The sequence below is a fragment of the Chrysemys picta genome, chromosome 3 (genome assembly GCF_011386835.1).
Source record: "Chrysemys picta bellii isolate R12L10 chromosome 3, ASM1138683v2, whole genome shotgun sequence".
In the NCBI taxonomy this organism is placed as follows: domain Eukaryota; kingdom Metazoa; phylum Chordata; order Testudines; family Emydidae; genus Chrysemys; species Chrysemys picta.
Window position 1 is genome coordinate 85,439,415 of NC_088793.1, and position 12,780 is coordinate 85,452,194.

A 12,780-nucleotide genomic window follows, 5' to 3' on the forward strand; every position below is an offset into this window, starting at 1 on the left:
CTCCTTTGTTTCACAAATATTATGCAGGACACAACAGGCAGCTATAGCCATTGGGATATCTTTCACATTGAGATCCAATCCAGTAAGTAAACACTGCCAGCTCCCTGTCAATCTATCAAAAGCACATTCAACTGTCATTCTGCACCTGCTGAGCCTGTAGCTGAATCTTTCCTTAGTGCTATCGAGATAACGAGTGTACAGCTTCATGAGCCAGGGGAGTAAGGAGTAGGCTGGACGCCCCAGGATCACTTTTGGTATTTTAACATCACCAATGGTAATCCACTGGTTGAGAAAGAAGGTCCCTGCTTATAGGTTTCTGAACAGACTTGTGTTCTTAAATATGCGAGTATCATGCACCATCCTGACCAACCAATGTTGATGTCAGTGAAGCATTCCCAGTGATCCACCAGCACCTGCATAACCATGGAAAAGTAGCCCTTTCTTTTGATGTACTCTGTGGCAACGTGCTCTGGGGCCAAAATAAGGATGTGTGTCCTATCTATTCTGGAACCTCACAGCTGCAAAGCCATCCACCAGGTCCTGCACATTGCCAAGAGTCACAGTTCTGCATAGCAGGAGACTATTAATGGTCACTTGCATGACTATGGCCCCCACAGTGGATTTTCCCCACACCAGAATGACTTTCCACTGACCAATAGCAATCTGGTGTTGCAAATATCCAAAGTATGACCACCAGCTCTCAGTTTGATGTCCCTGCTTTGGATGGCTGGGGTGAGTGTAGCACACAGTTACAGGAATGTGGCCTCGTGCATCCAAAAGATCTGCAGCCACTGCTCATCATCCCAAACCTGCATTATGATGCGATCCCACCAGTCAGTGTTCATTTCTCGGGTCCAGAAGTGGTGCTCCACCATCTGCAGCTCCTCCGTGAATGCCACCAACCACCTTGAATTGGTTCTTGCTATGTCTCACAGCAAACTGACCACCTGGAACTCATCATGTTCCCTACAGTTCTTCTTGCAGCTCTGTAAATAATAGAGGACCGTGAGTGCTTGCAACACTCATGAAAATAGTGCAGAGCTGTGCAGCCTCCATGCTGCTGTCAGAAATGGGAGACATCAACAAGTCTCATGCAGCTTGGTGGGAAATTTAATATAGGTGCAAAAATTATGGGATAGAGATATTATGGGATGGAGAACACTGCAGTATGGGAAGTTCACTCCTTGTTACCCAGTCACTCCTGCAAGACTCGGTTCTGCCGCACCATGTATTGCCAAAACTAATCAAAAGACAGTGCGCTGAACAGTGGCGGGTTGCACACTAGGATACCTACCTATCCATGATGCACTACACAGTGCATCAACACAAGCACTCCTGGTGTGAAGAGCTGATGTGAGGAGCCAAGTGTGCACATGCACAAGTGATACATCAGCATACAATCATTGCAATTAGTGTAACTTGCATCGGCAAAACTTTGTAGTGTAGATGTGGCCTCAGATTTACAGTGATAAGTGTAGTATGAACAGACACTCTGCCACTGACTTGTATATGACCTTGAGCAAGTCAACTCTATGCCTCAATTTCCCCTATCTGTAAAGTAGAGACGTAATTTACCCATCTTTGTAAAGCACTTTGATAACTTCATATGAAAAATGTACTAATTTTTGTTTTTTTGTCTTGAGGGAATTTATTAATTGTTCTTTTCTCCTACCTGTTCCTCAATATTCCCTTCCCTTCCCAGGCCTGGCTCTCAATCCTAGCACACAGGCACATTGGCAGAGAAACAAAATCCATCCTAACTCAGGATCTGATAGAGAGAGAAAAGTCTGTATAGGGGCCTGAAATATTGATGAATCCAGGCTGCAATGATCCTCATTCCCCTGTCAACCCAGACAATGATTGTCATTATTCAGGTTCACTTACACAGTGTGATCGCTGGAATTGCCTGATTCCTACTAAGTATTCAAGGTATTTAATATCATGCTGTGAAACTGACAAGTTATCCAGTAAGCAGTTTTAAGACAATAATTCATATTTTAAACTACATTCGATAAATCTATAGGTTTTCTAATACTATGTAATTAAACTGATATTCATACCAAAGACATAGTAATGTACAGAGGCAAACAAACAAAAAATTTGAACCTCTTACTAAACAGTCACTGGTTAAGATATTCCATTAAACTGAATCTTTAGTTTCAGCAGCAACAAGTTCACAGAAACAGAGTAAGAAAGAGTGTCTATTTATTACCATTGAATGAGAAAAATATTTGGCAGATGAGCACTTGAATAGCCTTCTGATGTTTAAGTTGTCAACATCTTAGAACCTGTAAAGCTGTGTTTAAAAGACACAAGGTGGTTAAGGTAGTATTTTTATTGGACCAACTTCTGCTGGTGAAAGAGACAAGCTTTCAAGCTACACAGAGCAATTCTTCAGGTGTTTAATACGGTTAAGGTATATAAGACTATCCTAGGCATAATTTAGTGCAACAGAGGCTCACAACCTTTAGAGTACCAAAACATAGCAAGACAAAATAACTTGAAAGGGCAATCTTGTATTGCAAGTGACATCAATGAACTGGAAAGTTAGAGGGTTTTTTGTTTGTTTTTCCTACTGCAAAGATATAGATTCTTGTTTAAAGTGCTTAATAATTTTGCTGTGCTTGGTATTGAAACCTTGGGGGAAAAGGAATTAAAAAAAAAAAGTGTTTCATTTCAATTTCCCAAAAGATTTATTTTTGCTAGGAAATCCCTGTAGCGACACTTCGGTTATATTTGCATGGAAGGATTCCTGAGTCTCCCTTCATTTTTAAATGAAGGCATTTTTCGTTTTGATTTTACACCTGTTGTGATAATTGGACCAACAAATTTACAAGTCCACTCAGTCCTACTTCTTGTTCAGCCAATTGCTAAGACAAACAAGTTTGTTTATATTTACAGGTGATAATGCTGCCTGCTTATTATTTACAATGTTACCTGAAAGTGAGAACAGGTGTTCACATGGCACTGGTGTAGCCGGGGTTGCAAGGTATTTACATGCCAGATATGCTAAATATTCGAATGCCCCTTCATGCTTTGACTTATAGGCTCTAAAATTTTACAGTTTTATGAGTGCACTTATGTAAAAAATAATTCTACATTTATAAGTTGCACTTTCACGATAAAGAGATTGCACTACAGTACTTGTATGAGGTGAACTGAAAAATACTATTTCTTTTGTCTATCTTTTTTACAGTGCAAATATTTGTAATCAAAAATAATATAAAGTGTCCACTGTACACTTTGTATTGTGTTGTAATTGAAATCAATATATTTGAGAATGTAGAAAAACATCCAAAAATATTTCTAATACATTTAAATTGGTATTCATTTATTGTTTAACAGTCCAATTAGAACTGCAATTAATCATGACTTTTTTTATCTCATAATTAATTGCGATTTTTCTAATTGTTTGACAGCCCTAAAATTAATACAACACACCTTTCCACTCACAAGAAATATTATGAATTTCTCTGCTTTATGTGCATCAAGCATTGAACACTAGCCCAGGAAATTCATTCTGACCATTAAGTGACCAGTTTCCACATTAGTATTATCATAGCATACCTCCATCTATCTGGACAACATAGTTCTTTATATCCTCATTGAGCACTACACCTAAAGTGACACAAACATTTGGGAAAATTTAGGAAGTATAAAGTTAACATTAAGTTTATTCTCACTGTTTTAACTGATCCTAAAACACAATTAATCTAGAATTCCATAATCTTACCACTGTAAGAAAGAGGCATTTTGATTTAGATAGAAGATTACCACTAGTGTCAAATTAAAAAAACATTATATTTTGTGCTACATCTCTATCCCAATTTAACGCAACCCGATATAATACGAATTCGGATATAACGCGGTAAAGCAGTACTCTGCCACTTTTGTTCCTGAAGAGCAAAATGTCAGGGCACTCCATCAGTGGGTTGGTTTTTTTTGTTTTTAAAAGGAAACTCACTAACTATGCTGCTTAAAATTTTAACATATAGTATAGGGGAAATGACTGGGCCAAAAAATCCCAGAACACATTTTACAGCAACTAACACCCTCAAGTTTCAGGAGGGACTCCAGTGTCTTTGAACCGAAGTATTTTAATAAATTTAAATGGACCTAACTTCAGACCCTATGTCCATGTGTTTTTGCATGTTGCTTATCAGTAGCAAATTATTTAGATCAAATAAATTTATCTTTTAGTTTTAGAAATTGGGAAAAAAGCTTTCCATTTCATATAAAGCATGGTTCTGATATTCTTTTGTTATTTCACATTCAAAAATAAAAATGAGTTACAAAATATAAGTAGGTGATCAACACCCTAATAATTTTGATTTAAATGAAGTATATTTTATGTTTGCAGAGTACTTTAATGGAATTTTCAAAAAGGTTTTGCATTGATATTTTAATTTAATTCAGTTGGATAAAGAGATATTAGACATATCAAATGTCGATATTTGAAAATTTGTCAGACATTTACTAGTGAGAACTTTAAACCAACTAGCCAGCAGTAAATACAAAAGAATGGCAGGAGCTGTTACTAGTTAGGTCCAGGTTCAATGCTCTGATTAGAAGTCCAGCCACCTCTTTCAGAAACTGAGGAGAATGCTGTGGTAGAAAATCCAAACAACGCCCTTGGACATGGCTTGGAGGTTCTAGGGTAGATAAAAAAAAATTTTAATTTAACAATCAGATTATTTAAAAAATCAAATTTGATTTTTATTTTAAATTAAATGACTATTTTTAAAAATAAAAATGATTTAAAATTAAATTTGAAATTATGACAAAATTATAAAAATCACTTAAATAAAACATGAGTCAAGCAGGCCACGTTTGACTTTCTTTAAAACTTTGGCAGCAAACTATTCAATTGGTGGAAGCCACTGGCAAAGTACCTGAAACCAACTATAATGAAAGGTTTCAGAGTAGCAGCCGTGTTAGTCTGTATCCGCAAAAAGAAGAACAGGAGGACTTGTGGCACCTTAGAGACTAACAAATTTATTAGAGCATAAGCTTTCGTGGGCAACAGCCTACTTCTTCGGATGCATACAGAATGGAACATATATACACACATACAGAGAGCATGAACAGGTGGGAGTTGTCTTATTGGCCTCTCAGAATTGGCAAGAAACTCCCACCTGTTAATGCTCTCACTTCTTCGGATGCATGTGGAGTGGAGCATGTGTTGAGGAGATATATATACACACACATGCAGAGAGCATTAACAGGTGGGAGTTTCTTGCCAATTCTGAGAGGCCAATAAGACAACTCCCACCTGTTCATGCTCTCTGTATGTGTGTATATATGTTCCATTCTGTATGCATCCGAAGAAGTAGGCTGTTGCCCACGAAAGCTTATGCTCTAATAAATTTGTTAGTCTCTAAGGTGCCACAAGTCCTCCTGTTCTTCTTTTTGTGAAACCAACTAGATCAGTTCAATGACAAAGTTGAGAAAAGCTTATCTTTCTCTTTCAACCTATGAATAAAAATTAGGTGTATGAGAGAGACCTACTAGCTATAAAATCATAATGGACATTGTGAACAGAAATAATCAGTTCAAATAACTAACTACAGATAATTCTTCCTTTGTTTAATAAATCAGTTAGTTTGAAATACAAGACACGTTTTGATAAACTTACTCCACTCCCCACCCCAGATAGATACAGCACATGAGGTAATTTGATTTAGCTAACAATTTCAAAATGCTGGTTTTAATTGAACTCCAATTTTCAATCAAATGCAGCTAGACACAAATCATGAGTAAAAAAGTAACCTCCTATTAAATAAAAAAATGGCAAATGACATTTCTAATAATAAATAAAAAAACAATCTGAATAAAATGTCTGTTAAACTGTATAATGGCTTAAATAAATGTGAATGGATATAGTGTGTCCTCCTGGTTACCAAAAAGAAGTACCAAGTTTAGTGTAAAGGCTCTATTTAGTTACAAAACAACATTTTAATTGTTACCAGTCAAGGAGAATCAACCTCTCTTTAAAAAAGAACTAAGCACAAATGCAAAACAAGATTAAGAGAAAGCTCAACACATTATGAGTATGTACAATTATTTTTGAGCCTTTTAGTTCAAGAAAAATTTACATGACCAAAAAAAATTTGAGTTTTCTGCTTGTGAACACTGTCAGACAAATTAGTTCAGAATACAACTCCTTAGTATACCAAAAAAAGAAAAAGAGAAAGAGAAAGAAAAAAAAGAGAAAAAGAAAAAGAAAGGTGTACAGCAATACAGGATTCTCCTCCAACTATGTCCCTCAATCTCACCCAGGAGCAAACACTTCTAAGGGTTTGTCTACTCTGGCACTTCATCAGCAAAACTTTTGTCGTTCAGGGGTGTTAAAAAACCCCACTCCCAAATGACAAACTTTTACCGACAAAAAGCACGGATGTAAACAGCGCTTTGTCAGCAGCAGAGCTCTCTCCTGCCAACAAACACCAGCTACACTGCGTGCTTTTTAGTGGCACAACTGTAGCGGCAAAGCCATGTCACTAAAAGCCTCGTCGTGTAACCATAGCCTAAGAGGCTAATTGAACCTCTGTATTCATTCAGTCTTTGGCCTCTCTGCTAGGACAAATGATAACAATTAGTGCCAATTGTGATGGACGTTTTTATAACATGGAGACTCATCCATTGGGAACTGTACTGAGACAACAAAAAAGCTTTATTTTCAACTTTCAGCCACTATCAACCTGGACTGGATTCAAACTAGACAGTTACCATCCCCTGAACTATCCAATCCACGTAAAAACAAATTTAAACAAAGCACATTAGTACTGTGTCTAACAGTAAAGGATTTCCATCTTCAGGATAGTCATCACTTATGGAAAACTTTCTAAAACAGAAACAACGAGGAGTCCTTGTGGCACCTTAGAGACTAATAAATTTATTTGGGCATAAGCTTTCGTGGGCTAGAACCCACTTCATCAGATGCATTGGTAGATATGCAGGTGATATATGCCATCATGTGCCAGCAATGCCGCTCTGCCATGTACATTGGCCAAAGTGGATAGTCTCTACGCAAAAGAATAAATGGACACAAATCTGACATCAGGAATCGTAACATTCAAAAACCAGTAGGAGAACACTTCAATCTCTCTGGTCACTCAATAACAGACCTCAAAGTGGCAATTCTTCAACAAAAAAAAACCTTCAAAAACAGACTCCAACGTGAAGCTGCAGAACTGGAATTAATTTGCAAACTAGATACCATCAGATTAGGCCTGAATAAAGACTGGGAGTGGTTGGGTCATTACAAAACCTAAACTTAATTTCCCCAATACTAATTTCTCCCTACTATTACTCACACCTGCTTGTCAACTGTCTTTAATGGGCCACTCTCTTACCACTTTAAAAGTTATTTTCCTCCCTTGGTATCCTGCTGTTAATTGATTTATCTCGTTAGACTGACCTCACACTTGGTAAAGCAACCCCCATCCTTTCATGTATTTATACCTGCTCTTGTATTTTTCACTTCATGCATCTGATAAAGTGGGTTCTAGCTCACGAAAGCTTATGCACCAATAGATTTGTTAGTCTCTAAGGTGCCACAAGGACTCCTTGTTGTTTTTGCTGATACAGACTAACACAGCTACCACTCTGAAACCTTTCTAAAACAGAATACGTCTAATCTACACAAATAAAAAACCAGCAGTATATTTGCATGTATTATGCAAAATTTACATATTTAAGCTTACTAATTGGATAATGATAAGATACTCACACACAACACCACAATACATGCACACAATCAATCCCCATCCCACCGGATTCCTTACATTCTAAACAGTAGGAGGTTGTTCTTGCTTTCCCAGCTAAAGCTAGCCTCATTTGATTTACAGATTTATACTTTTTAAATTGGTTTGCACACAATTACACTTACAAAGTCCCATCTTCACATTCACTACAACATGCTCAGATTTGAAATTTGCTCTTCAAAAAGTTAAACACCTGAAATAGCCAGAAGTGTTAAAGTGTCTTTTCTGAATAATTTTCATTACACTCTGTTGTTCTGTTCCCCTTTACCATTCTCAGTGCTCTCAATTTGTCTAACACTTTGCAATGAACCAGAACAACTCTCAGTAAATTTATATTTAAAAAGGTGCTTGACTTCTTTCTTACTAAATATTTTACCAATATTTAATTACTGAGATTTTATATTGCTATGTACTGGCATCTTTTTACTTATAGATTTTATATCACTTGAATAAAAGAATGATAATTTACCCTACAGTAACTATGGTTCTTCAAGATGTTGTACTCAGCCTGGATCCCATTAAAGGTGCGCCAACACCTCATGCGCACCCAGAGTCTTTTGAATGAGTGACTGCGAGGGCTGTCCACATACCCTATTGCCTCTTCACACTCCCATACAAGGTCACAACCCTCACTCGGTTCCCTCCCAATACAAAGCCTGCATAGCTGAGGATTCTGAAAAGCAGGGATGGAGGATGGGTTGTAGGATCCACACTGACTACATCATCTCGAAGAAACACAATTACTGTAGGGTAAGTAACTTTCTTTGAATATTTGTCAGTGTGGATCCCTACTGGAGGCAACAAGCAAGCAGCATGCACTCTGGATAGTGGGAAAGAGGAGTATCAGCTGCAATCAATCAGAGGTTGAAATACTACACTGCCAAACTTGGCATCAGCCCTATCCACCATGTCAAAAGCAAAACATTTAACGAAACCTCCAAAGACCTCAGCCTACCGAAGTGTTTCTGAAGCAGACTGACAATGCTGCCTATGTTTTGGCAGTGTGCGTCTTGATGTTAAGGCTCACCAGCTAATTGATAACAGGGAGAGATGCAGAGCATGATCTGCTTAGAGTGCCTCTGTAATTAAATGGTTTGGCCTTTTGATGAGCCAGATACAGCCATAAAGAGGCAGGGAGACAGTCTGAAAGGTTTAGTCCTTTCACTTTAATAGAGCAAGGGTTTTGAAATGTCCAAAGTATGTAGAAAAACAACAAGGAGTCTGGTGGCACCTTAAAGGCTAACAGGTTTATTAAATCTGTTAGTCTTTATTAAATCCCTTAGTCTTTAAGGTGCCACCAGACTCCTTGTTGTTTTTGTAGATACAGACTAACACGGGTACCCCCTGATACTTGACAAAGTATGTAGCTTCTTCTCTCCCAGTATCAGTTCTGGTTTCAAGAACACTGCCAGGTTAATTGATTGATCTAAGTGAAACTCCTAGACCACCTGTCCAAAGTGATCGCTAGTAGGAAGACTATCTTAAGCAGGTGATGTACTGAACAATTTGGTAGCATCTTGAACAGAGGCTTCATGAGTTTCAAGAGGATGATGTTAAGATCCCATGAGATGTGAAAAGATAGTGTGAGTATGTAAGCATAAAATGCTGATAGAGCTTTCAAGGTTCATCTCACAGCTAAGAGCCAAACCAGTCTGTTTTAAGTCCAGCACATAGTCAAGGATCTTTGGTATCAGGGCCTCAACTAGGTCCAGGGTATATTGAGTTGTGCATAAGGAGAACTATTTCCATTTAGAGGAGTAGGTCTTCCTAGTAAATGGGTTTGTGCTTTATACGATGATTTCTTGAATCTGTCAAGAACAGTCTCCATCAGTAGTGCTCAACCAGCCAACATCCAATTTATCAAAAGCAACAAATGTGGGTCTGGATCTAATATTGGACAGTGATTCTGAGATCTCAAGTCGAGGTAGAGGTGGAGTTGGATGAGAGGCTGAATAGATATCTGCAAGAGGTCTGATGGCCAGAACTGTCTTGGCCAGTAGGGAGCCATTACAGTCAGTATGGCCTGGTCCTGTCTGACTTTGGAGAACATCCTGGGGATCAGGCATATGTAGATTAGACAGACCGACCGACCAACCAATGTAACAAAAAGGTGCCTGATAAGGAACCTGGGCTCATTCCCTCTCTGAAGCAGAAGTTTGAGCACTTGGTATTGTCCTTTATAGCAAAGAGATCTCTCATGGGAGTCCCCTCATTGGGAAAATATCACATCTCTGATGGATGTTTGTAACCAAACATGAGTGGTTGCTGCAATGTGCCTGCTTAAGAAGTTTGCTAGGTATTGCTGGTAGCTGAAAGTTGTAGAGCCCATAGGATTATGTCATGGTAATGACACCAAGTCCATAGCCTGATGGTTTCATGGCAGAGAGGGAATAACCAAGGGCCTCTTTGCTTGCTGATGCAGTGCATTGCAGACATCTTGTCAGTCACAATCTGCACTGTGGAGCCCCACAGGACAGGCAGGAATATCTTTCAGGCTAGCCAGATGACCCTGAGCTCCAAGATGTTCACATGCAGCTTCAAATCATCCTGGGACCAGGTCTCTTGCAACTGCAAATGGTTGAGGTGGGCACTTCAATTTGTTCCTGAGGCAGCTGGGATGAGCAGCATCACTGGGGAGGGGACAAGAAGGGTACCACTCCTTTTGTATGCTCTTCGGGTCTGGCAACCAAATAAGTTCTTGTAGGATCTGGGATAGGAGAAAAGGTCCTTGGTCATGTCATGCAGGGATGGGAAATATATTGACCTCAGACCTAGTTGTGAAGGTCAGAGGTGAAATCTGGTAAGGGTTGTCACATATATGCACACTGACATATGGCCTAGCAGTCTCAGACACATACTCACCATGATTATTATCATGTTTGAGTTTAGGTCCTGTGAAAGATATGCACCCAAACATCTATTCAGTACACAGAACTCTCCTAAAAGGAAGAGGCATCTGCTGTATCCACCTTTCAGAGGAATTAGTCAATCATAGACAGAGCCACCTTCCTTCAACCAAGAAGAAATCTGGATCACAGTTTATAAGCTGAAGTGTGGGAAGGCAGCAGGGGTTTGTAACATCATAACAGAATTGCTGAAGACAGGTGAGAGTATTGTACTCTGGTAGCACAGGCTCTTCCAGACCATCTGGTCCACTAACTCACTGACAACTGGAAGAAGGGTGTTATTCTGCCCCTGTTCAGAAAAGGGGATAAGCCAAATGTAGTAACTTTTGAGGTATTATGCGGTTGTCAGTCCTGAGAAAAGTCTGCTTCCACATTAATGTCACAAATCAATGATACTCTTTGTGGCAAAGACCAGGATACTTAGTGCAGCTTTAGACCGGGTCATTCCAGTACACACCAGATCTTTATCTTGAAACAACTTTTTGAGAAGATGGCTGAATTTAATAGGCCATGCACAGCACTTTTTAGATGTTTCTGTCAGCCCTTTGATTCAGAGCATCAAGCAAGTTTGTGGATCTGACGCATCTCGGCATCCCTAGGAAGACAATGTCATTGACAGAAGAGATCTATAATGCGTTTTAGTCAATAGCAAATACATAACATGCTTTCCTATGACCACAGGAGTTTGGAAATGCTGCATTCTGTCACCACTGTTGTTCAATATTGGCACTGATAGGTGGATGGATAAGCTTGAGGAGGCAGCTGTCAGTGGCTTTAAGCTGAACACCATTCTGCTTTGAGATCTCATACATACCAATGACATTGTTGACTCAAAAAGCAACAGAGGGTCCTGTGGCACCTTTGAGACTAACAGACGTACTGGGAGCATAAGCTTTCGTGGGTAAGAACCTCACTTCTTCAGATGCAAGAAATCTTGCAGCTGAAGAAGTGAGGTTCTTACCCACGAAAGCTTATGCTCCCAGTACTTCTGTTAGTCTCAAAGGTGCCACAGGACCCTCTGTTGCTTTTTACAAATTCAGACTAACACGGCTACCCCTCTGATAATTGCTGACTCAGTTTGGTGAATCGCTGCAGCTGATGGCTAATCTGACAATAAGCAGCACACATTCTAATCCAGATAAAACAAAGTCCCCAGCCATTATCATCAAGTAGCCTTCAGCTCTAGATTGCAACCAGATCAGCATTAACGTGTCTGGATGGAGGGGGGGGGCAAATTGAGTAGGTGGCAACTGTCAAATATTTGGGCAGTGTCATAGACAGTGTTGGAGAATGCTTGCAAGATGTGAACACGTATGTAACAGCTGCTGCCTCCATGTTTCGGGCCCTTCAACAGCTCTATTGGGACATTTTGACTTCAAGCTGGCTACAAAGCTGCAAATCTACAGAACCACGGTTATACCAAATCTACTGAATGGAAGTGAAATGTGGGTGCCGAGGAACAACAGAATGACATTTTGATTCTCATGGTCTTCATCATTGCTCAATATCAAGTGACAGGAAAGATCAGAAATGATGATCTTCAAAGACAAAGGCAAACCCAGCAATCGCTCCATCATCACTGATTTGATCTCAGCAGCTTTCTTAGTATAGTCATTATCAGAAGGAAAGACCAACGAATTCCAAGGGACGGTTACCAAGAAATACTACTATGTGGCCATAGATCACATAGGCGTCAAAAGCGTTGGTGGACACAAACTGAATATACCACCATCTTGCCAGAGATCCATCTGGAAGGCATTTGCTCTTCAAGGAGGCCACGTCCCTTTGGGATTTGCCATGATGATGATGAACCCATCAAAGGACAGGTGGGGCTTGAAGTCCATGGGTTTTGAATCCCTAATGTTGAGGTGCAGGGTAGTAAGAAGGGCTATATGCTGGGGGGGGAAGGGAGAGCTGACCGTCAGCTTTCAGTCCAGATGAACTGAAAATGTTCCTGGCAGTTGTATATCAGTAGAACAGAAGAGTTCTGAAGATTTACAAGTTCTGAGAGATTTAGTTTTCGCTAAGAACTAGCAGGCCGGACACTTGTTCTGTCTTACTACTATGCACAGTAAGGGAGGGAAGGTCACAGCCACCCTGACCTTTAT

General features: G+C 39.5%; 1 protein-coding gene across 7 annotated transcripts in view; it reads right to left on the reverse strand.

The window, feature by feature from the left end:
• WASF1 (WASP family member 1) overlaps positions 1 to 12,780 on the reverse strand; it is a 205,247-nt gene that overhangs the window by 154,755 nt on the left and 37,712 nt on the right. The window contains exon 2 of one of the 7 annotated variants that reach the window (XM_065590231.1): positions 810 to 986. The exons of the other annotated variants lie outside the window; for them this stretch is intronic. The gene's annotated coding sequence lies outside the window, so the exon portion shown is untranslated. The remainder of the gene's footprint in view (positions 1 to 809; positions 987 to 12,780) is intronic. 7 annotated transcript variants of the gene reach the window in all.